This window comes from Cottoperca gobio, chromosome 5 (genome assembly GCF_900634415.1).
Source record: "Cottoperca gobio chromosome 5, fCotGob3.1, whole genome shotgun sequence".
NCBI classification, from domain to species: domain Eukaryota; kingdom Metazoa; phylum Chordata; class Actinopteri; order Perciformes; family Bovichtidae; genus Cottoperca; species Cottoperca gobio.
In genome coordinates, this window is record NC_041359.1 from 21,180,957 (window position 1) to 21,205,756 (window position 24,800).

General features: G+C 41.1%; 1 pseudogene; it reads right to left on the minus strand.

Annotated features, from left to right (window-relative positions):
• The window catches only part of LOC115007782 (potassium voltage-gated channel subfamily D member 3-like), a 67,233-nt pseudogene extending 43,371 nt beyond the window's left edge, over positions 1-23,862 (minus strand).
• Positions 23,863-24,800: the final 938 nt, after the last annotated feature.

The window sequence follows — 24,800 nt, forward strand, 5'->3', positions numbered from 1 at the left end:
CCATACAATTTTGAGACAAGAAAGATGTGTGTGTGTGTGTGTGTGTGTGTGTGTGTGTGTGTGTGTGTGTGTGTGTGTGTGTGTGTGTGTGTGTGTGTGTGTGTGTGTGTTTGTGTGTGTGTGTGTGTGTTTTGCACATTAATAGCAATAAACTGAAGTAAACGGTGTATATCTGTGTGGGAATTCATCATTGCGAATCATCATATTTATGGCGTCTGATATTATACTAAAAGACATGGAAGGGATTTATCTCTGTGTGACAGTGTGTTTCTATTCCCATGTTTGACATACTGTATGCAGAAATAGCAATACAGATGCTGTCTTTGCTGCGAGGGTTGACAATATAGTTGTGGAAACAATTTACAAAAAGATTTACGACAGAAGATTGGCAATAGAAACACACACAGCAGGTTTCTGCACTTACAGTCAAATTGCATAGCGATCCAGGCTTGATCTTGACTCTTAAAAGAAACATGTGAGAGATGACTGTAAAAGAATGCCATTATCGTATTCTTGAAATGCTTCTCTGTGAATATAGTTTTTTTCTTTCATTGTGCTCTTTTCATGATTCGACCGAAGGGAATTTGCAACTGATTTTATCGTAGGATTGTGGACAAAGACGTGTGGGGAAAAGGAGGAATATATTAGCAGAGCATTCCTCTCTTTAGAAGCAGTGCACTCTGTGATTTCTCTCCAAGATGATGGTAATGTCCTTGTGGCAGAAGGTCTCTTTGACGCATGTAAAACACTTTGAATAATATCAGGAAATAGGGAAATAAAACATTTGGTTATATTGCGGTCCAAGGAGAGGCATTGCCCAGTGAAAGAAAAGGTTCAGTGGTATTATGTGAAGACCAGCAGCCTCCGAAAATAGACAAACGTGCACACTTACAGCTCTGCTGCACGTTCCTATGGGATTCGTTTTTCTATTCTATTGACTCTTTACCTCCTCTTTAAAATCTATATGTCACCTCTGTCTAAAATGTGTACTCCGTTATTAAAGAAGTATCCCCCGGCCTTAAGATGTAGGTAGTGCTCAGTGTATAAATACTGTATAGAAATAGGCTGTGTTATTATTAAGCACCTCGTTACATTACATTAAAGTTCATTTAGCTGCACTTTTGTCCAAAGAGACTTACAATAAGTGCAAACAATCATGAGGATACAACTCTGTACAGCAACAATCTTGCAAGTACATTATCTTGAAATAGGTGTAATCATTTTAATAAGTGCAGAACAATAGCTTCAAATAAGACAAACCAATATAAGTGCAACATTCAAAGAACAGAAATATTATGTATTTTTTGCTGCAGTCAAAACAGATGTGTTTTCAGACTGCGACGGAAGGTGTGAAGACTTTCTGCTGACCTGGCATCAATGGTGAGGTCGTTCCACCATTTTGGAGCCGGGATAGCAAACAACATCATTAGAGGTTTTTTTTAGCCATGCTAGTGGTTCTCTCAGTCAATCTCTTTGATGCAGAGATGGAGATATCTAATAAAAAATAATGGATCCATGGTCCCCCTCATGATGAATCAAATGACTTTTCCTGTAGCACCACATTGAGGTTGACATTTTTGTTTTTTTGTAAAATGTCTCGATAACTATTGGATGGATTGCCAAGAAGTAGTGTAAGCTACAGATATTCATGTTTCCTACAGTATGAATAACTTTAGAGATCCCTGCACTTTGTTATTCTGCACCATCATCAGGTTGAAATTTCAATTCGTCCACTTTTACTTTACGACCAGATATCTGCAAAACTAATGACATTTCCAACAGCCTCAGCTGTACACCGTGTTTATGCTAATTAGCTAATGTCATGGTAAGCATTATACCTATAAAACATCGGCATGTTAACATCGTTATTGTAAAGCACGTTGCCATGCTAGCGTTAGCATTTAGCTCAAAGCACTGGTTTGCCTAAGTACAGACTCACAGAGTAGCTAGTACATCTGAAGACTCTCATCCTGGTTTAAAGGGGACATATTATTTTAATACTGTATGTCTGAATATAGCTGTATTCCCCCTCTGCCACAAACGCTCGGCTTTACCGCCTGTCTCTTTAAGTCTCCCTCCGAAAAAAGCCCTGCCTGCTCTGATTGGCTTGCAAGAAAAGTCTGGCACGCCTTTGTCCCCTTTAACTCTCCAGGTCAGTATGGAATGACTGTGCTCTGTCCTTTTTGCACTACTCATCTCCTCTGCCTCTCTCTTCGGACTAACGACAGTCAGCACTCTCTCTGCATAATGGTGAACGTTTCTAATAACCCTCAGCGTGTGGACCAGTGAGTGAGTCTGGCTCAGCGAGACAAATTCACTGGTGCATAGTCCTATCAGTGCCAGGATAAAGCAAACAGCGATCTGATGCTGTGTGAAGTAATTGAATTCTGTCAGCCCAACAGATTTGTCATTATAGCATCAGCTAAAGATAGAGGTGAGTGAAGCACTCGTGTAACCTCATAAAAAGGATGTCAAGGATTTCCAGGATGAAGGAGCAAAGCCGCTGAGGAGATCAGGATGAGCAGGAGAGAGATATTTCCAGAACCAAGAACAAGAAATCTTCACAGGCCACTGTCAGTAGGTGGGGCCCTTTAAATGATGCACGTCACCCGGACCTTCTGCAATGACATGTGAACAGAGCGCTATATTGAGCCTATTGTTTAAATGACTGCATGACATACATTGGCCTACACATTATTTAAGAAAATCCTTCAGTCTTAGATCATCATTACACCTGGAAATATACATTATGAAATATATATATTAGAGTATAGCAATCTTTACTCTAAGATTGTAGTTCAACCTTAATTTAGTCAATAAATGCCAGATTGACTACGTTTTTTGCACGCCTTCTTTTCTATGTGTTCTGCCCCTTCTGTGTGTGTGTTATTTATCAAACAGACACACCAGCATGAAAGCGCAGTTGCCGAGACATCCGAGATGGACTTTGTGTACTATTGGTGAAGTGCACAGATGTCCTCTATGCATATGCATTAATGAGAAGGTGGGGATTTCATAAGTGCAGTTAATTAAACATTCCACCGGATTTATAAATGTTCACACACAGTTAGCAAAGTAAAGTTTTCCATGAAACATCCTGCACCTCTGAACAACAAACTGTGATGTGGTGTGATGATATATTAAAAGTAAAACATGTTGCGGAAAAGAGACATTTCTGAAATCTGTGTTCTATAGAAATGCCGATGACAGCAGACAAATGCAAAAAAGGGATCTGCACTGAATTAAAGACAAAACATATCGTGTTCTTGTAATATTCATTTTTAAAGTATGTTATTGTTGCATAGTTATATAAGTGGCATTGTGAGGCGGTACATTTTAACATGCTCATAATGACAATGCTAACTTTTGCTACTTAGCAATAAGCACAAAGTACTGTCTGTTGAGAATTACATTCATGTTGATGGTATTTGGTCATAAACCAAAACCAATGGACCAACTGGTGGCACTAGAGGAAAGGTCAGGGGATCATCACCATCATTAGGATTCATCCTGTGGTCACCGTGGATATCTGTGTGACATTTCATAGCAATCCATCCAACAGTTGATCAAATATTTCCGTCAAAAAACAAAATGTCAACTTGCTTAGTGACACTACAGGCAAAGTCAGGGGATTACCAAAGTTAACTGGACTCATCATCTGGAGATCATGAATGAAATAAAAAACGTGATGGAAATCCATCTGATAGATGTTGAGCGGAGTCTGTGGTCCGACTACACTGAATAATATGACATGATATACGTTTCTATAGAAGGTCTGCACATGCGATACCCTTTCAGTGTTATGACTCAAATGTTAATTAACAACAACAAAACAACAAAATCGAAACTCAAAACTTTATTTAATACTCTTTCATAAAACGGAGTGACATCCGTCAGAGACCAGGATCATTACTCCTCAGTAAACCTCAGCTCCATCTTCTAACCCCTGTCTTAAAATATTAAAAGAAAAAAAAAAGGTTCAGATACAACAAGCAGGGATGTGCTCTCCTGAGGATGGAAACACGAGAAATCAATAGTGGCAATCACGGTTAGATTTGAGGTGAAGGTTGTGTGAAAAACAAATCTATTCAATTTCCTGAAGAGTTTTATGAAGAATTGACAAACAGTAATTCCAATGTGCAGAATAAACAGAAGTAAAACAGGCTTGCACACGCACGATATCATGAGCAGCAGCGGGGTACTCTGCAGGCTCTTTATATTTAACCCTTTGCCAACAAGAAGTGCCATTAAATTAAGCCAAAAGTGCAACTGACATTGGTGCCTTGTTACGGGCCACTTAGAACATTTCAGAAACCACAGTGGTGTCTAAATAAGCAAGAATACACAACAATATGATGAAACCAATAATAAGGGAAATGGCCCTGAAAGCAAAAGCCTGAGACTAATGTGAGTCATATCGTCTGTACTCTGAATTCCAGTTCAATGCTGAGCCTCTGATGAGACAGAAACGTACAGCTGTGGCAGGAATAGTTGAATACAGTGAGATACAAGTTGTGGAAAAGGCAGAAAGTTGTGGTTCACACAACAATCTGACGGTTTTACTGGTGTGACTTGTTATCTATGCTTTCTGATACACCGTGGGGTGAATATTCATCTTGAAATGGGACAAAGCGGCAACCTTTCGATACTGAAAAATGAAGCTGGCACGGAAGTGCAAAAAAAACTGCAGTTCCTCGAAAGGCCACTCGAGGCAAGATCCAGTCAATCTGCATCTTATGTTTACAGCCTGTTACGAAAACCTGTTGTGGTCCGTACAGTTTATTTTCCCATTCTTGACAACTGTACGGGAGGTGTACTTTTATATAACCCATCCTTTTGATTTATATTAGGCTTAAAGTTATGCAAAATGAAGGGCATGGAGGCCTTGGGTGCCGTCACAGGGTGCTAGTCTCCAGCTATCTGTTCCGCTGCGTCAACCGGGCACTCCTCAACGACACTGACGATCCACCTTTTTGCCCATTTTTTGATTAGCCGGGAGTTCGGCAGTCTTGTCACCAACTTTGAGCTTCACAACGGCTCTTAAAAAACCTTTGGGTGACAAGGAGACATCGTCCATGTTTTATACAGTCTATGAAGGGGACGCACAACATTAGCAGGAAGCTATTTTATATTTTATCATGACCTTAATAGTTTATATCAAGAACAACTGTAAATCATTGACAGCAAATCATCCGTGTACAGTGGCTGGAAAAGAGCCAGCAATGAAAAGTGACTCCACACCCAACGTGTGATAGGAAGATACAGAACTACTCGAGACAACAGAAAGATATTCGAGGGATGTGAGTCAAGCGAGAGAATAATAAAATAATATGTCAACCTCCAAACATATTAATAATCGGTTGTCATATCTTTGGGGTAAATCGTTTGGAAAATACTTTGCTTTATTTCTGTATGAAATTCTGTCTTTCTCCTTTTATATATATAAACTCAATAAGATGTTAGTATTGTTATTTCAAATATTTTGTATTGATTATTGCAATGTTTCACACATTATATTACATGTCCATCATGATCAAGCTCTGTGCAGCCCAACAGAAGTCCGTCAGTGTCACGTGATGTGTGAAACCTGCTGAATTTTATTGTTGGCTTCTAATATTGGGATTAATGGACTGGATAGTGATGACACAGGATTATTCTGTTGCTCATAGGAGAACCAATCTGCCGGCCCAAGCTGCTATTTATTCAACTGCTCAGAAGTGGAGGGAGCTTGATAAGCACTTCACTTGGTCAATTTACATCTCCAGTTGGTTTGTTATTTTCTCCTGTCAGCCGAGCAATTACATTTTAAAGGCTTTTCGTCCAACTTTACTTTTTTTTTTTCTCTTCCAAATTTAGCCCCAAATGCTAATTAATGGTGACGGAAAACACGAAGTCAAAACTATTGAAACAAACACAAAAACGTGTATTTGATAAGCAACCTGAAGATTGCAGGGCTGTGTATTAAAGAAAATAAAAAAGGTGCAAACAAAAGAAAATACTAACGTGTGTGAGAACGCGGAATTGAACAGCTCTCATGGGACAATATTTTTAGAATTTCACAAGTAAACTCAAGTTCAACCCAGTGTGGGAATTCAGCAGAGACGAGTAATGAAGTGGGCTCAGAGTGCAGCGAGAAACATATTTCTGCCGTAAAAATGTGCCATTTGGTTTCATCTTTGCTTCGTTCGAGGGCAGGAATCTGACTGCCAGTGGAAGATTTAATATCCTTCTAGCTACGTTGTTTTTCCTTCTTCAGCTTTTCAGCTTGAAATTTAAACTATCTAAATGGATTTAATAAAGTTACCAGGCTGAATTCAATAGATGCAATTCAATACTTGTCAAAAGTTCGGTTGGAGGAATTTAAGCACGTGGGCACCAATTTATATCCATCTTCTCCTGAGACGCTCTTTCCCTATTTTCCAATATCGCTAGACATCACAAGGGCCATCAACAAACTCAAGTCATTATCTGACTGACATCAGAGACAGTTAAGGTGACGCATAGCATGAGAGTGTACACCGCAGTGACTCTCGCTCTGAAGCGGACAGCATGCTTTCTCAGAAGTGCTTGTCGGATGGTTGTGTAGCGTTTGGAAACCGTTCCACAAGAAACTGACCCAAAGAAACCTTGTGCAGGTCTGTGCTTGGCTGCGGGAGAGGCTGGTGCTCAAACAGTTATCTCAAACTGCTTCAAACACATCACTTCGTTGTATTGTATAACGGCATTGTATAATATGTAAAGGCAATACATCAGCATGAAGCAACTTAAGGGACGACTCGAGAAGAAAAAACATAAAGGAAGCAAATACCAATAAATAAAGGAATTGCAATGTAAATGTTGATTTACGTGGATTATGATGCATCTGATTAGCGATTAACAACAATATGGCACCTAAATTTAAATATGGTACGATATAATCTCACTTTGTGTCACAAGCTCTGGTTCTAAGCTTCCTTGACAATAAGTAATTGACGCTGGATTTAAATATAGTCAATGTCTTTAATACCCTAGAAAGAGATTAATGGCTGTTCTGATCAACATGCATACAGTACATGCAGAGGATAATAAATACATTATGGATCTCTGAGGTCTCATATATTAATATTGAGTGAGCCATCGTTTTCTGAATAAATGTGGTCACCCGGTGTATTGAGTGTCTGTGACAGGGGGGGTTCATCCATAACTCTCACAACAGGAGCTGTGATTACTTTTTTTTTTCTCGAGCCTGTCTATGAATTAACAGTTTTGTGACCAGGCAGTCCAGCTAAAATGAAAACATCCATTATAAATATGGCCTTCGAGAAACTGCATCACAAATCCATTAATATTATGGCAAAAATCGTTGGATATAAGAAATTTACATAAAAATCCAATAAAAAGGACATCCAGATGTTAGTCGTCAGGGAGTATGGGTGTTTTAAAAACTGCAAGATTGAAGTATAATAGCCTAATAAATGTATTCCTTTGTATAATAACGACAACTTTTGGTGAAAATAGCAGCTTCTCAACATTAAAACGTCACAGTACTTTCTTAAAACGCTGCCTAAACATTACTCAAACAATAAAGTAAAAGACTAAAAATACATTTTAGCTACTCAACTCTGAGGTAAATTAAACATGAAGAGTAGTACTGTTTAAAACAGGATCTACAAAATGTGAGAAGGAACGCAACTCTCAGTGTAATAGTGGCTAAACAGAAACATTCACCGAGAGAGCTTCCCTCACTGTGTTCCTATTCAGTAACAATGGCTGTGCACTTGGCTTCAACAGCACCTGAACTCCAAACTCAGCAGTTGTGAAGAAAGTAACCTTTCTCATGTGAGGATAACAAGCTCCGGGAAGGCTTCTCATTCTGCGATACACAGAGAGGTCATCGCAGCCCTGAGATATCTACATAATTGCCGTCCAGAGCTGTTGATTCAATTCAAGAGAAATGTGTCACGTTGAAGCGGTCGAGCGCGGGGCTGCGGGCCTGTTTGATTGAGGAGAACAATTGTGAATGGAGGCTTTGCTTCTGTTTGAACGGTCATCAGTGGAATTTTTGTGGTCATTTATTTTTGCTATGAATTTTGTTGTCGATGCGCCGCAAAGAAAACACTTGTAACACCTGCAACAGTGTCACCAGAGGTTTGTCAGTGAATCACGGCACACCGAAATAATGACTGTCCCTGTAGTTAGTTCTCTGTAAGAGCAGTCTGCTAAATGACCTGTTTGATTATTGACACGCCTTCAGACATTAATGTCTACACTATAGAATTTTATTGTATTTATACAACACTGTGCTTTAAAACAAATTTAAAAACACACTTTGATTAACCAAACCATAACAACTAAATGAACTGTAATGTAATAAACACTAATGAATTAAAATATAAAAAGATATCTGTCTGTGTTTTCCTTCACACCTGGGTGCATTGTGTACATGTCTTGTGTGCGATGTATGAAAGCAATGTAGTACCAAATAATGTTCCCTACCCTAAAGTTGAAATATAGTAATTATCTACATTTCATGAGCAGTTTTTAAAACGGCGATCACACACTCTCTTTTTAAGATGTTGCAGTTAAGTTACATTAATACTGCTCATGTGTCGGTCCAAAGCCGTAACCAAATCCTCAGCTGAACCACTCAGGAAGCACAGACACCGCTCCAACATTATGTTTGAATTTCATCAAACAAGTTGTAATTCGATCCATGTACTATTTATTGAAGGTAACCAAGTGTTTCTGCAATCATCACATTGAGCAGCAACACATCAAGAGGCACATCTGTTTCATTCCTCAGTACCTTTTCACTTGTCACTGCTTTTCATGATGAAAAAGCGGTGTCATTGTTCACTCCAATTTGGCTCACAGGAGGTTGCACTTGATTTCTTTTTTTTTTTCCCCCAACACAGCACAGCTGGAGGCACCAAACATCACATTCAGGTCAGGCAGACAGACAGTCGTAGCTTTTGTGGCAACTTTAAATGACTGCAGCTTGTGTGTCAAAAACCTTGTTGATGACATTAATTGTTACATCAACACAGTGCCACGGACAGTTCAGCTTTTAAAAACTATGTGTTTAAACAGCGCAGGTTGTCATATTCATTTTTACATTTGCACATTCATTCTTTCTCCTACCAGGTGCAGTAATATGAGGCTTTTGTTGGGTGAAAGCTGTCAGTTTCGGGCAATCATTTTACCGCCGCTCTACCCAAGTGTCAACATTCACATCTTTTTGGTTCCTTACAGCATTATAACATCCGTTTACCTTGGGTAAGATGACATGTTGTTGCATACTATAAGCTAAAAACAATGAGTTTTCTTGCCATTATTTCTCTTTAGATGTGTTGTTACTAGGCAGATACTGAGTATTTCAGTGACTAAACCCAAACATGTTGTACACAGATCCTCATATAGTCTTATTATCCAACAAAATGGACATTTAGCATGCACAACTATCTGTGAGTGATTCCTTATGATATTCCGTTAAAGAGATTTGCAAATGACCATGTTTGAAATGTATCTGCACCGTTGCAGAGTAGGGAGTAGAGGTTTCTGGGAAGACGTCATTGAATCAGAATACAGTATAGTATGAAGATGAACATGGATCCACAAAACACCCCCCCCCCCCTCATTTAGCAAACCACAAACAGAATTAAAAACATGTACCAGTGTTTTATGATGCCGATTTAAAGCAGATTTAACACTAATAACGACTATTAGTTCTACATACGGCTGCTGAAGTCAGTCCTGTCGCATGTCGTTTCCTGATGATGACACAGCGTAAATGTGACACACGTGCATGTTACACGTGTGCGACTTTATTATAACAAAACCCACAAATGTTTATTGCTTCTGCCGTCTAATCAGAAAGCACATTTCGGTCAATGGATCTCATCATAATAAATGTTGAATAAAACATATAAACATCATCACTTTTAGTTGTGATATTACACTTCAAATAAATGTAAGAAAACCTGCATTTAAAAAAAGAAAATGTAACATCCGAGGAACTCCGGCTGCATATAAATTGATATTTAAAGGTGAGGTAAAAAGGGAGGCATGAGACTATATCCTGGAGCTGCATTTGAGGCCATAATGGAAAACATAAACATGCTAGTATTATTTATAATGTCAGGTAGGCATATGCACCCCTCAGGGAAGAAAGGTAGAGGACACACACACACACACACACACACACACACACACACACACACACACACACACACACACACACACACACACACACACACACACACACACACACACACACACACACACACACACACACACACACACACACACACACACAGAAACCTTCACTTACATGTCATTTCAGCTTTTTTTTGTCGAGCCAATTTAGAACAATCAAAAGTTTCTTTGTTTCTCCAGGTTTTATTCACTTCATTTCATCTTCACCACACGGTCAAATTAACCTTGACTGTCCTCTCAGAAACTGTAACAGTCCCACCCCTCGTCTGTATCCTCCCTCACAGCACATTGAAGGTTATTAGTACGTGTTCTTTACCTTTCTCTGAGCTAAACCCTTGCCAGCTGTGTAGTGAGATAAGAGCCAAGTGTCTAAAAATAACCCGCTCATTCGGGGTACAGAGGGTGCTGTGTCATTCATGGTTCTCCTTTGTGCCCCGATACAAACATCTTGAGATAGCGTGTCAGGAACTGTATTAGATAGCATCACGTCCTCCGTCTTCCTCGCTGGCTTCCTTCCTTCCTTTTCTTTTTTAATTTGACGTTCACTGACTCCCTTTTGTTTTTTGCCTTCCTCCTAGTACTCACATGCCTTTCTTCATTCTCCTCTACCTCTTCCCATTTCCTCCCACTGCTTTCGCTCTTCTTGACTTTCCGTTAACCCACATTTTACATCATCTCCCTTCCCTTCTCCTGCCTTTGTCGACCTGAGCGTTCCTCATTCAATCACACTCATCTGAGTGTCTGTACCTCCGCTCCAAGGCCACTCTGCTAACAGTCTGTTACTACACTTTCTCTAAGGGGTGAGCTCAAACATGAGAATGAGTGCCATGAACAACTTCTGATATCTGTAAAGCAGGCAACCAAACAGTTAAAAAGGTGCTTAATGTGTCAATGTGTGGTTCCTCAAAACACGATTTCCTCTTGTTCCTTGTCACAAAAAAGTTGGCATCCGCCGCCAAACACACACCAGCCGCCCCGTCTCCGTGTTTGATGTGGAAAGCAAGACGAAAGATCAAAGTCGGTAACAGCTCTTGATTACAGCAGAAAGACTTCTGCAAGTAAGCCGACATGAAACGAAATCCAACCCAGTTGCAAAAAAAAAAAAGTGGATGCTGCTAGTTTTCACGCCATTAGTTTTGTTTATGTGACAGAATTATAATTAAAGGACCACTAAGTGATTTATTCAGGTGAAAAAAGAAAATAAACTTTAACAGGTTTTTATAAGCTTCTTTTCTTCTTCTTTTATAAAAACAAAGCACAGGTCTGTCTGACGCCATGTTTACTGCTATGTTCAGAGTATGTGAAGAGAGTAAATACTGCACAGGTGATAGCTGCTGGCGTTTACTGTACAGTCTTCAGTGTGTTCAGTGTTTCTGTTAATCGCAAGTCAAGTATGAAAAACAATCATTATACCTGGCTGGCAAGAGAAGAGAGCTGAACAATACGGGCTAGAAAGAGAAAAAGAGATGTAAGTAAAAAAGTCCAGTGATGGCAGAACAGGAGAGTGAACAGTTCGGCCTTTTCAAGCTTGATCGCTCTGAAGATGGATAAAGGATTGTTCAGTGATGCTGAAATTGCTTGTTTTCAGATGAATGTGAACTTGAAAGAATTTACTAAATTAATAAAAAACTTCATACGCTATTACACTGATGGTGAGGAAAAACCTTCAAAGGAGATCCACTGGGGAATTTATTTATATTGATGCCACAGTAGTTTTAAAGCTGAATTAATAATAAATCTGTTTTAGATATACAATAGATGATATGACTATGTGGAATGTTTAAGGTGTCACTCGTAGTGATAAATCCCTCAAAATCTAATTATCAGTCGACTCTTCAGGTAAAAAGGAAACGTTTTTTAGCGTCTTCAGCTCATTGTTTTTCTTTTTTTCTCAACAGCTTTGTTTCCAGTCACAGCAGGCGGCAAAGAAAAGCTCAGATCAACTCACTGTACTGCCGAGCACAACACATCAGGTAAAGCTAGCGACTAGCTTGGACTATACTTGATCAAAACGGCCGCACTTAAAAGGCGTAGTGAGAAGTACACCGCCATAGAAGAGGGGGGGGGGGGGGGGGGGGGAGACGCGATATTGTTCAAACATGGGGCTAAAGGCACATACTTTCAGTCTCTCTGTAAAGATTCACAGTGATGCACTCAGTCGTGCAAATAAAACGTGACAGAAAATGAAAAGAAAACAACATTTAAGAAAGAGAGCTTGAGAGAGAAGCTAAAACCAAGAGAAATGGGCGTGAACGTCAGATTGGCGGCTTTGGAAAGTTACACAAATGGGGATTTGAGGAATTGACAGGTGATTTTTGTGCACATGTGCTGCTGCACAACCCACAAAATGGGAACTGTTGGCAGTACGGACACGGACACGGGTTACTGTAAAGAACCTGTGTTACAGCCTTATCAGCCGATTGGTGTCGATCACCGGGATAAAGCTCTTGTCATATTACCACACCAGTAAGAGAAATAGCGAGAGAGAACGGTCGTTAAGCTTTCCAGACACCACTATCCTTTGCAAGTTTAATTCTTTTTAAATGAGTTTAGGTGTTAAATGAACCCGTGTTGGAGCTAAATTAAATTCCACAGCTATCATTAGAAAAGTTTCTATTAAAGAGTCTTGTGTTGGGAAATTGGCTCCAAGAACATATTGGCCCGATAAAGGAAGGAATATTTCTAATTTCCTACAAGCTGCACTCCTTTTGACCCGAGGGATTCAGCAAACGCTGCAAAATAGCCCATTAATTCTATCTCAAAGCAGGCTGGCATAGAAAAACAACACGATATGCTACCTCGGACGAATTGTGTGAAAAACACAACGTTCCTACTTACAAACTCCGCTGCTCGACAGCACCAGTGCTGGTGCAAAGATCCTGAATTATTAACTAAATAATGTCATTCCAGAATTAATTGGCGATCAAAACTCGTCACTTCCATTATTAACTGTAAACACAATACATCCAGGACACAAACACTGGGACACAATTATGGACATATGGAGCAAAGCAAAAAGGGACAAACACACCGATCCATTTCTTTTCTCACACAATGAGCACATTTTAATAAATGGCAAAGGCAAGAGTACTTAAGATATTACATTTACGCTTTTAAAACTTATTCAAACAAACTATTGATTCACTCCCAACATGAGATGCTTTGTTCTACCCGGTGTTAATTAATCCCTTTACACAGAGCCGGGTGCCGAGCTAAGAATGCAGTTAAGAATACCTTTCATCAAAAACTAGGCCTGAGATTAGTGCTTCCTTTGTTGTCACCAAACTCACTGCTGACTTTCTTATTGTGGTTTCACAGTGCCATGGAGATCACTGGTCAAGTTAGACAATTAACCTCATTCACTCAAATGCACAGGAACACAAACTTTAAGACAATGAGCAGACAAACATCTTCTCACTTGTTGAACGATGCCATTTTTGCAGCAATGTTGATTCCCGCGATAATTGACGGAGAATGAAACCACAATCATTTAGAAAATAATCGTTCATTTTTGATTTACGACCAAATGTCAAACACTCGCTTCTTGTTTTACCCTGATGACCAAACTCATAATCATAATTACATACATACATACAGTCATAATTACAAAGGCCGCTTGTCACTTGAGTGTAAAACATGTCGTTTTTGTTTTTTTGCATTTGCTGAAATACTTGTTGACGTGTTAACGCGTAAAGAATATGACCGGAGCTGAATTGACATCATGCGGACCCTCGTGGCTACACGTGAAGTATTATTTGAGGATAACTCTGAAAGATTAAATCGATCATAAAAATAATCATTAGATGCAGCATGTGCATACAGTATGCGTCTGTATGACAGTGTAGCTCCTGAATGTGGACACTGTAAAAATACCAACGCAGGAAGTCAAAGAAAGGAAGTTTTGTTTGACCTTTCTCACTTCACTTTCCGTTTTGCCCATCGCAGCGCCACATAGTTCACGTGAACCCGAAGCACGACTCATCTGACCTCCCTCTCCCTGCCTTTAACCCCGAGGCCCGGTCCACAGTCTAATAGAGACATTGAGCAGAGAACGCAGAGGGGAGCGAGCTAAAAGTCTCTCTGAAGAAAGAAGCAGATTATATATAGCCACTGATTAAGGCAGAGATGGGAACATGACCTACATGCATAACAACATTTTCTCTCACTTTCTGCTACAGAATAAGCCTCCGTCCAGGACCAGGACTCTACAACTGGGAGAACCACTCTAATTATAACACCAGAGTCAGATTTCAATGCACACCTCATTAATATTTCTCTCATTATTGGGTTAATAATGTTTTTTGGAGGCGTGGGAGACTTGGGAGAGCCGGTGGCGTGCAAGTGAACCTTCGCTTCCAGTGCACCTGTCGTGCAAAAAAAAAAACCCGTCCGCTCTCATCCATTGTTCCTGTATCGTGTATCAGATTATAGTTAAAACAGATAACTCTCTTTCACACACACAGAGCCTGTTCTCAAAATAGCTACTCCCCCTGGGAGACTCAGGGGGTGGGGGGGGGGGGGGGGGGGCTGAGGTAGGGAGAGAAAGAGAGGAGGGAGAGAAGGCTTCCTCCTTCCTCATCAAGCTTTTGGATCCTGTACCATTGATTCCAATGACCACGTATCTGGTCGGCTCCAACAGCGGCGAGCACCGGCAGGCAGCCACGGGAAGCGCACCTCGCTGAGCTTCAATCCAGATCCTTTTATCGGCCACCTGAGGTTGATTTAACTCCGCTGTTCCCGGACAGTGAAAGCGGCTGATTATACAGCCAGTCAGTTCCTTTCCCCCCCTCATCTCCCTCAGCTCCAGCCTATTACCCAGAACTGCTGCGCTGTCTGGACTCATGCAGACACGGAAGGGATGCAGAGAGGCAGGTCACAAAAGGCGAGAAAAAGATCAAAGTCTATGCGCGTGTGAATGGTTCCGCATATGAATGCATGCGTGTGCTATTTGGGAGATGCATGTTAAATATAAATTCATCTGATCAACAGGTTTGACAGGCTTGATCGTCAGCTGTCAAAGGTTTTCCCATTGTTGCAGAATGTGTTTGTATATTTTTTATGTCCTAGGGGGGTTAAAGGAATGATTCATTTTCAGGACTTCACCCAGAGAGTTATTAATGTCTCCGTTTGTAAAAAATGGGTTTTGCTGCTACACCAATGGGGACGGCTTGTCTAACTTCCTTGCTGAGGAGGTGGAGGTGTGTAGCCTGCCGCCTGTAACTCTTCATCCAACAACTCACTGTGGCTGCTCCTTCTTGTTCCGTTACTGCTCGCTATATTTAAATCTGATCCGCTGTCAAGAATGCCCAAAAATGAACCAGGACTTGTGAGAAATACATTGCTTTTCCTGTGAAAAGTGTTTTATCGTCACAAATAGGACTTGTTTTCTTGAAAATCGTAAGGTTTTTAACTTTAAAACAATACTAACATTCCTCTTTGTACATGGAATTATTGGTTGCCATAATTGTGCCTACTCAAATTGCATTATGGGAAGTGCAGGATGTAGCATTTTTGAGCACAAGCTCGACAGACTAAATCGGTGAAGTAACCCCTTAAGTTGAGTTTGGTTGAATTAACGTTGAAGTTTGGTGATGTATCAGCAGGTGGTTGGGGTTACAATTATGGATAGACAATTCAAAGTGTTTTACAGTGAAGTGAATTGGTACGCGTGTACGTGGGTTTGTTGCCAAATGCTTCGGATTTGCTGAAAATTAATATTCAAAAACACGGTGAGCCGAAAACATACTCCGGTATAATTTGTACGTCATTATATCGTCTGATGAAGACTCGGTAAAGTGCATGTACTGTACTGCACCTACTGTCAGATTTGAGATTTGTTTCCCTGTGGCTTTTTATGTGCATTGACGGAAGGGTTATTGGTGACCTCATCACCTGAGCATGTCCCTTCAGCAGGTGAACAGATCGACAGGCAGGAAGGCACAACTGAGCCTCATGAAGAAGCTGCTGGCTGTTCACTTGTGGTTGTAATTACACACAGATTAGCCTCTCTTACCGCTTACTGCACATTAAAATGGAGGTCGGGGACGGACGGACATACTAAGCACCACTATTTGAATATTTAGAATTTTCAGCTACTTGCTTCTGTTTTGCTTGCGTGGGTTGGATATTGTAGATAACAAAGACTGTACTTTAGCTGGTTGTTTTTCTCTTTTACATATTTATTCTACGTTTGATGTGTGTGGGGAGGGGGGGGGGGGGGGGAAGAGCCCTCGACTTCGGTTGTTTTGATCAAAAGGAGTTTACAGTGCATTGTGCTGCAGCTGGGTACTGTGCACGTAATATTCAGGTCGCCAGTACAGAAACAAAGCCCAGCATCAGATTATATAAAATACCTTCTTATTTTAAGTGTCAATGTGACATATCCATATAGATTGTGTTTATTATCCCAAACATTCTTGCAGTCAGAAATCAAGCTTTCCCTCTTGTTTACTTGGCATTTGCAAATACAGTCACATGCAGTTTGGAAAAGCAGAACATGTTGCAGATGTTTTGTCCCAGCAGAGCAAAGCGAGTCTTAAGACACAGTGATCTTAGATTTACCAATAAAGGCAGACCTGTGTGGCTACATAGAGAGATGTTGGATTTGAGCGCTCACACAATGGTTACGTGAGCCTTGAAGCATCAATTGATAGTTTTCCTGATTGTTAATGACCGTCCTTGGTCAGCTGTGAGGATCACTATTGTCGGAGCTGTACATAGACCGTCGGCTGCCGCTGCCTATTGTGTGTCGGACATAATGGCGCCACACTCAAACACATTGTTCAGGGTTCATGATTTACATAATGCTTTCACCTTGGCATTTCTATCCTTTTCTATGTGCGGTACAAAAGATCCTCTTATAACACGTACAATACACACACATATATAGAGCTCACAAATACTGTAGCAAAGGGAAGGTCAGGGAGCAGAGAGACTAATTAAGCCAGGGGTCGGTAACCTTTTTGGCTGGGAGAGCCATAAAAGCTAAATATTTTTTTATGTATTTCCTTGAGAGCCATATATAAAAATATATAAATTTGAATGCAACTTTATGCGTGCATTTTTTAAGAATAACACGTCTCCGATTACTAATAGCAGTATCAGTGTTTCATTGAACATGTGCTCTTTTATTAAATAAACTAAACGCTTACGTTATTTATCTCATTTATGTGCACGTTTCAGTGTTACGGGTGTCAAACTCAAGGCAATTATATCCGTCTCGCGAGAAAATATCCTATGTCTGTCATAACTGGCCCGCCGGTTTTGGTAATTACATCAATGCATGGCACAATCCACGGGTAAAGACATTTGAGGAAGTATCTAAATGTGTGAATGAAATCAAAGTTTTTGGAAAGCAAAGGGAAACACACCACAGATCTCTGGGACGAAAGTGGCGATGTGAGCTGGACTGTTTGTGCGACATAACGAAGCATCTCACTGCTTCAGGGCCGTGTGATCACAGACATGTGTGATGCAGTGAGAGCTTTCTAAGCCGAGCTTTCTGTGGGAGACTCTGATGCAGAAGGAAACTTTGGTCACTGCATGTTTCCAAACACTGACAAACCATCTCCACCGCGCATTATGCTCATAAACTGAGCGCATTTGCCGACTTTGCAGCTCAGAAATTTAAATTGAACTGCTCAGCAATCCGTTTGCAGTTGACTTAAATATGTTCCATATCTTTTTGCACTTTATCCAATATGTGTATCCTGTTCAATAAATGTGGACCGTGTTTGGCCCTCCCTGTGATTGAGTTTGACCCCCCCGGTCTATTGCTTGCTTTGTGCAGTTTCTCCTCTGCTCGGTTTCGCTTAGGGCGGGGCTCCGCCCCCTACGCACACACGTGTGAACACACCTTCACCTACAGCCAGAGACAGAGCGGAGGAAAGGAGAGGGGGAGAACTAAAAACAAATCCGCTGCTAAATGTTTTTACTTTAAAATGTCACAATATAATTATTTATTACTTGTTAATCATGTTAAAAAATGTTAAACGAGCCATATTGCATTATCGAAAGAGCCATAGGTTCCCGACCCCTGAATTAAGCTATTCCAGACTGGAGAGCCATGTTTGACTTTTCATTTTGTTTTCCATTTCTTCATCTGTGAAAAGACAAAACGTCGACTCACTGATTATAACCTAAAAGGATAAATGACTGAAATAACCTAAAAATGAAGTCTGCCAGCCAAACATTGACACTTTTTTAAAGCCACAAGGTCACATCATTAGTTATCTTGTAATGGGTTGAATAAGGTGCAGCGTGACAGCACACACATACGAGCAGATCACTCTCAATATTGAACACAGCAGAAAAGAGAAAGCTTTTAACACAACATTAGGTTTAAACTTCTCAGTGTGCAGTCCTTTATGTAGACACATGTCATGAATATTATTTTATTTCACTCTTTTAGCAACGTGGATCCTCGTTAATAGGTTCAAATATTGAAATCGTAAAGTCTTAATCCTCAAGATTTCAGTCCTGGTTGGCAAATTAAATACAGCACGATGAGGCGGACTCCACCAGTGACAATAAAACGTACTATATAGAGAGGTAATAACAATGTAAATGTAATATAAAAGTGACGACCATATAGCATATTAAAAATGGATTTCATTCTGGTTATTGGTTGCAATTATTGTCCCTACAGTTCAGAGCCCGTCCTAACACAACATCAGTGTAAGCAATGGAGTTAGACAAATCAAGTGAACACCTTTCTGTAAAAACATTGTTAAAATGATTTGTTGATTAATTGATTAGATGCATGAAATATAATCAACAACTAGTATGACGGATTATCCATTAATCACTTAAGTCATTCATCAAGGGAAAAACCAAACATTCACAGTTTCTCAAACATTTTCTCCGTTTCATAAAAGAATAAATTGTATTTCTTTGGGTTTTGTCGTACGCCAATCAAATAATCATAAAAAAATAATTATTCGGTAAATATTAATTAGTTACAGCTGGAGACTATCTTTGGACGATAATTAGTCTAAGTCAGGCGGCTGAAGCCTCAAATTAGCATAAAAACAAGAACAGTGCGTTTTGTCCACTTACTTTGAAACTTGTCATGGACAGGAAGAGTTACACCGACTAAAAAGGCTTTTAATGAACGTTTGTATACGTGGTATTTAAGACAACCTATGCTTTAAATGTCATTTATCCTCAGAAACACAGATCTATTACTGGGAATGAGTGAAACCCCCAACTATATTTTTGTGTCATGCCATTTTACTCCAAAAGGCAGTTTTTCATTTACATATACAGCTTTATCTAAAAAAAAAAAAAGAGCCAGCGACAAAAAGAAAAGATAGATTTTTAGGAACTTGTAACTATTCTTCACAGTGCCTTCATAATACTTCATGAAGCCAAACTTCGGGCACACTTTCAAGTTCACCCTTCCATTCATGGCGCCGAATCTCAGCACGCTCGTGTGAAAGCTTAAGAGCAGAGGGGAATCATAATAAAGGTGACAGAAGAGATCTCATGGGAAACCTCTCCTCCAGGCACACAGCAGAGAGATCCGACTTTATAATGCAGATACATTAATTCCTCCGAAAACATTTTCACACGCCTGGGCCATGAATATGGTGATTCTGGTGTGGCCCCAATTAGGAGAAAAGAAATACAAAAAATACTGTTTCCAGAAGTTGTGCCATTTAACAGTCACAAGTGTGTAGAGGTGGGGAAATCAATAAAGATTTATTCATTTTTTTGATAATTATGAATAAGCTTACCAATTACTCACGGTTTCCAACATCAATATAATTTAATTATTATAATTCAGCCCTGGGCTGCATCTTGGATCAGGTTACAGGTTGCGCATTATTTTCTCAAGGCTAAAATTGAAAAAAATATCTAAAAGCAAAAAATACTTTAAAAAAAAAAACACCAACTATAGCACTACATCAAATCAAGTCCTTCGTGCACACACACACACACACACACACATCTGTGTAGTACTGGGCATTTTCCCAACACAAAACCTCTGTCTCCTTATTTGGCGAGCTCTTAATGAGGCGAACACAATGCCACTACCGTTTGTGCTGCTAGATAAATGCCTCACTTCACACCATTACTCACACTGGCAGCCTCAAATAAGCTGTAGCGTACTGAAGTATGGGGGCAGGCTGTCTTAATGCTCATTTGAAATTCAAAGTGGCTTTCATAAATTAATCAATTTCTAAAAGAAAATACACAAAAATGCATATAGTGGATCTATTAACATCAGAATTATACTTTTCTTTCAGTTCTGTAACAAATACAGTAAAGCAGGACGAGAGATAGAGGATGCTTACAGTGGGCAGGGTCTCCCCCACATAGACATCACTTGGGCTGCATGGATAAATAGGTATATTAAAGGCAAGAAAAGTATATTTGGTGACCCATTTCAGTATTATTTTATTTATCCATCCTAGAGAACGACACAATCCGTGATTAATTAATAAGTGGCATGACGCTGCCTGGTAGGGAGGGAGATGTGCTGCTGCACTCCGCTCATCCCAGTTTGTTCGACAGACTGCTGCACGGGCTTGCCGGCGTGGGTGCTGCGTCGCCTCTCGTTTGACTGACAGGCTTTTAGTGACACATTACGCACACACTAGGTTAATTCCTATTCAGAGCTCGCAGTGTTTGTTTTTATTTTACTGATTAATCTTTCGATTCAACGTAAGAAAGTAGATATAGAGATGAGACAGCAAGTGTAAAAGATGGCAATCCTACTTAATTGTAGTGCTGCACGCACGCAGCGACAGATTGTGTACGAATGTGTATGAATGTATTTACATTGTGTGTGTATGTGTATCTATTACTCACCCCAGAGTTGTCATGGTGACAATAGTGTACCAGAAGGAAGCTGGGATGCTGGTGAACTTGCTGGAGCTGGACCCCTTTTCTGCGTAGAACATGACCGTGGCGAAGATGATGATGGCCATGGTGAGCGAGAAGAGGAGGAAGCCCAGCTCTGAAGCGCAACTCTTGAGTGTATAACCCAGGATCCGCAGGCCCTGCGAGTGGCGGGAGAACTTGAAGATACGAAACACACGGAACACGCGCAGCGTCACGAAGGCGCCGCTCACGTCCTCGTTGTTGCTCATCACCAGGCCGATGTAGTACGGCAAGATGGCCACCACATCGATGATGCTCATCACTGAGCGCATGAAGTGGTAGCGGCTAGGCGCAGCAAACAGGCGCAACAGGTATTCCACTGTGAATATCATGACGCAGGCCGTGTCCATGCAGAAGAACGCCACCGTGTAGCGTTCACCGCATGGCATGTCTTTCTGGTTGGCGGTGGAACCACAGGGAACCGTCTCCACCACATTAGTGATGACAGAGATGGCGATGAAGAAACCGGTGACATAGTAGAAGACCAGGGCCATGGTGGAGGTGTGCGGGTTCTCAAAGGCTCGCCACATGGTCTCCCTGCAGTTCATGTTGGGCAGCTTCATGTCCTTGTTCTCCTCCTGATCGTCCTGCAGCCGCTCTAAATTCTCTCTCTTTCTGTCCTTATACTCTTCGTAGCAGCAGTCGCCGATGATCTCGGGGATGATGCCGAAGAAGATCAACTCCTCGTCGTAGGCTGAGATGCACTCGTGGCGGGGGTAGTGGAGCTTCCCTGTCCGGTAGAAGTTGAGGATGCTTCTGAAGGCATCAGGGTCCCGGTCAAAGAAGTACTCCTTGATTTCCTCATTGTAAAAGAAGTCTTTTTCGGAGCTGCCCAGCAAGGTGTCAGGGTAGCGGTCCAGAGTGGTTCTCCAGGTCTGAAAGCGACGGCCGCTGACGTTGAGTATGATGAGCTTCGTCCTGTCTCTTACTGTTGTCCATTGGTGCAATAGGCATGGGACAGTTGGCAACAGGCATCCAGCCGATGGCGGCTGCCCTGGCAAAAGGGAGCCACGCTGCTACTCCTGTCGCCATCGTGAAGCGGAGTCTTCAGAGCAGTCCTCCTCACCTTCAGAGTCGACTCTCCTCACAATCAACTGACATCTGAGGGAGGAATCGCAAAACAAAAGAGGAAACAAAGCTGAAAACAGCAGCACAGTAGATGATCAACCAAATGATCTGTGTTTGCCATCATGGCACTAAAAGAAGCAGCATGAAGCTCGTGTCATTTTGAGTTCCAAATGTGTTTTACTCTCTGTTCAATTTCCAGTCACTCTCCCCTGCTTTCAAATCCACCAGAATCTCCCCAAAATGTCATCCAATTTCGAGGACAAAGCTGTATGGCAACAACTGAAGCACAAGTGCTAGGGCAATCAGACAGGCGGGTAAAGGTGAAGTCTAGTCTCAGTACAATTAGTTAGTCAAGCGTCACAACTATTTTAATAATTGATCATTAAATAGTTTTTTTTCATGCATGAAATGTTGGAAAAAAGACATTCAGCCTCTCAAATGTAGAGATCTCCTGCTTTTCTGTTTTATACTAAACAAAACTGAATATTTTCCGGTTTTGGACTATCAAAACAAGACATTTAAAGACATCCACTTCGACTTTGAGAAACTGAGATGCATATTTATCACTATTTTCTGACATTAAACTAAATAATAAGTCGATTCATTGCGAGAACAGTCGTCAGATTAACGATAATGAAAATTATAACACACTACCTATATAATATGAATAATATGAAATTCATACTTCATTATGTAGGATTAAGGTTAAAGCCTGCAACAGATTGCTCACACTGTGACTGATACCAATTTGTTGAGTTGCAAGTGTGTGTCAGAGGACTTCTGTTTTGGACCTAAGCCCACATTTGCTTCAGGCATGAGTAAATACAGTTAGCTGTGCAGTGAACACAGTGCGGTTGATCAGTTAAACTAACAACATCAGCAGCATCAGTAAAGACACAAGCACAACCCTGTCTGTCCCGAGCAGCATCATTATCTGACCGACAGAGACACGCGCACACTGTCAGGGACTGAAACTAACCTGTTGCATCGGAATAAGGAGGGAACTGCTCCAGATTTTTCTGCAAGGAGGTATTATTACACCATTTTCCGGTGGTTTTTAATTAGGCCTATAATTAAAAAATATATTGTTTTAGAAATATGACATTAGAAGTCAATCGTTTTTTTTCTTCACACACATCTTACTGTGTAACATACGTGCGTTACACCTAAATTACTTTTATCCATGCACGTACCTGACTAACTTCGACACGAAATGCATTGGATTCCCCTAACACGTGCTGACTGTGAAACGCACCTCAACATATTCTAAGACAAACGTATAAAGACACTCACCGATAAAAGTGGAGGAGGAGGAGGAGGGGGGGGACAAAATCCCAACTCTTCCAAACAAAAATGAGACTTTCTGTAAAGACCGAGTCCTCCGTTAACCAGTGAGAGAAGAAGAGCTCGGATCCATCCAGCGGGATGAAGCAGCGAGCAGCACCTCTCGCAGACTCCGGCACCGAGCAGAGCGCCAAAAACGCGGCTGATGGAGCAGAATGAATCCGCCTGTAGAACCAAAGGACTCAGGAAAAAAAAGAAAAAAGAAAAGGGTTTGTAACGGGATCTGTGGACGTCCTCTAACGGATTTTTTTTTATTTTACATCCTGGCTTCTTCTTTGCTTTCCCGTCAATGTTTGGAAAGTGAAATGTGTTGGAGAGGTGCAGCGCGCTTCCTTTTCCTCCAGCACAAAGTACAATGTGCGTCTCTCTCACTGGCAGTTCTGTGTCATCAGCCCTCCTTCTCTCTGCCTCTCTTTACCTTCATATGTGACAAACTCACCCCGTCACGTTGGCCACATTCAATACTGTGGTGCTGCATTGCTTACTAAAGCAGAACATACCACTGTTGTAATGGTGGGGACAGTGATACAGGAGATTTAAGTCATGACAGTATAGTAAACTCACTATAATGCACTTGAATATTAAAAGTACCAGATGCAGAATGACTGCATTATGAAAGATCAATACTAACACATTGTCCCTCACATATTCCAATTTTAGGAGTTTTAACATGGCCGTATTAAACTTCTTGAGGGGCTCAGGACAAAAAGGAGCTGATGGCCCCCACTAACCCCCATCGCTCCCAGTCAGTGCCACGTGTACAGCTTTTCTAGGCTAGAATACTGTATTGGTTAGAATACAAGAGGATCCTAATTATAAGAAAACCTTCCCTTTTCACCCAGATAAATAGTCTGCCTATGTTCACACTGGAAGCCTTAGTACACAAATCCAATATATTTCTTTGCCTGGGAGGAGACCCCGGGGAAGTCCCAGGACTCGGTGGAGAGATTATATCTCCTCACTGGCCTGGGAACAGTCGGAGCTGGAGGATGTGGCCCGGAGAAGGGAAGATTGGGGTTCCTTACTGGAGCTTCTGCCCCCGCGACCCGATCCCGGATAAGCGGTGGACGATGGATGGATGGATGGATGGATGGATCCCACGCAGCACGCTGTCGTACGGTAGTAAACATGGAGGCGACTGAAGTCAGCGTTTCAGTTTCATTTATAAGTCGATGTGCAGTGGAAGCAAATTTGTGAGCAGATGAAAAACGATCGCCGTCCATCCACTGACTGCGTTTGTACTTCCATGTTTGTATTCACTGAGTGACTCCTGCCGGCGCAGAAATGTGCCGAATGTCGATCTAGAG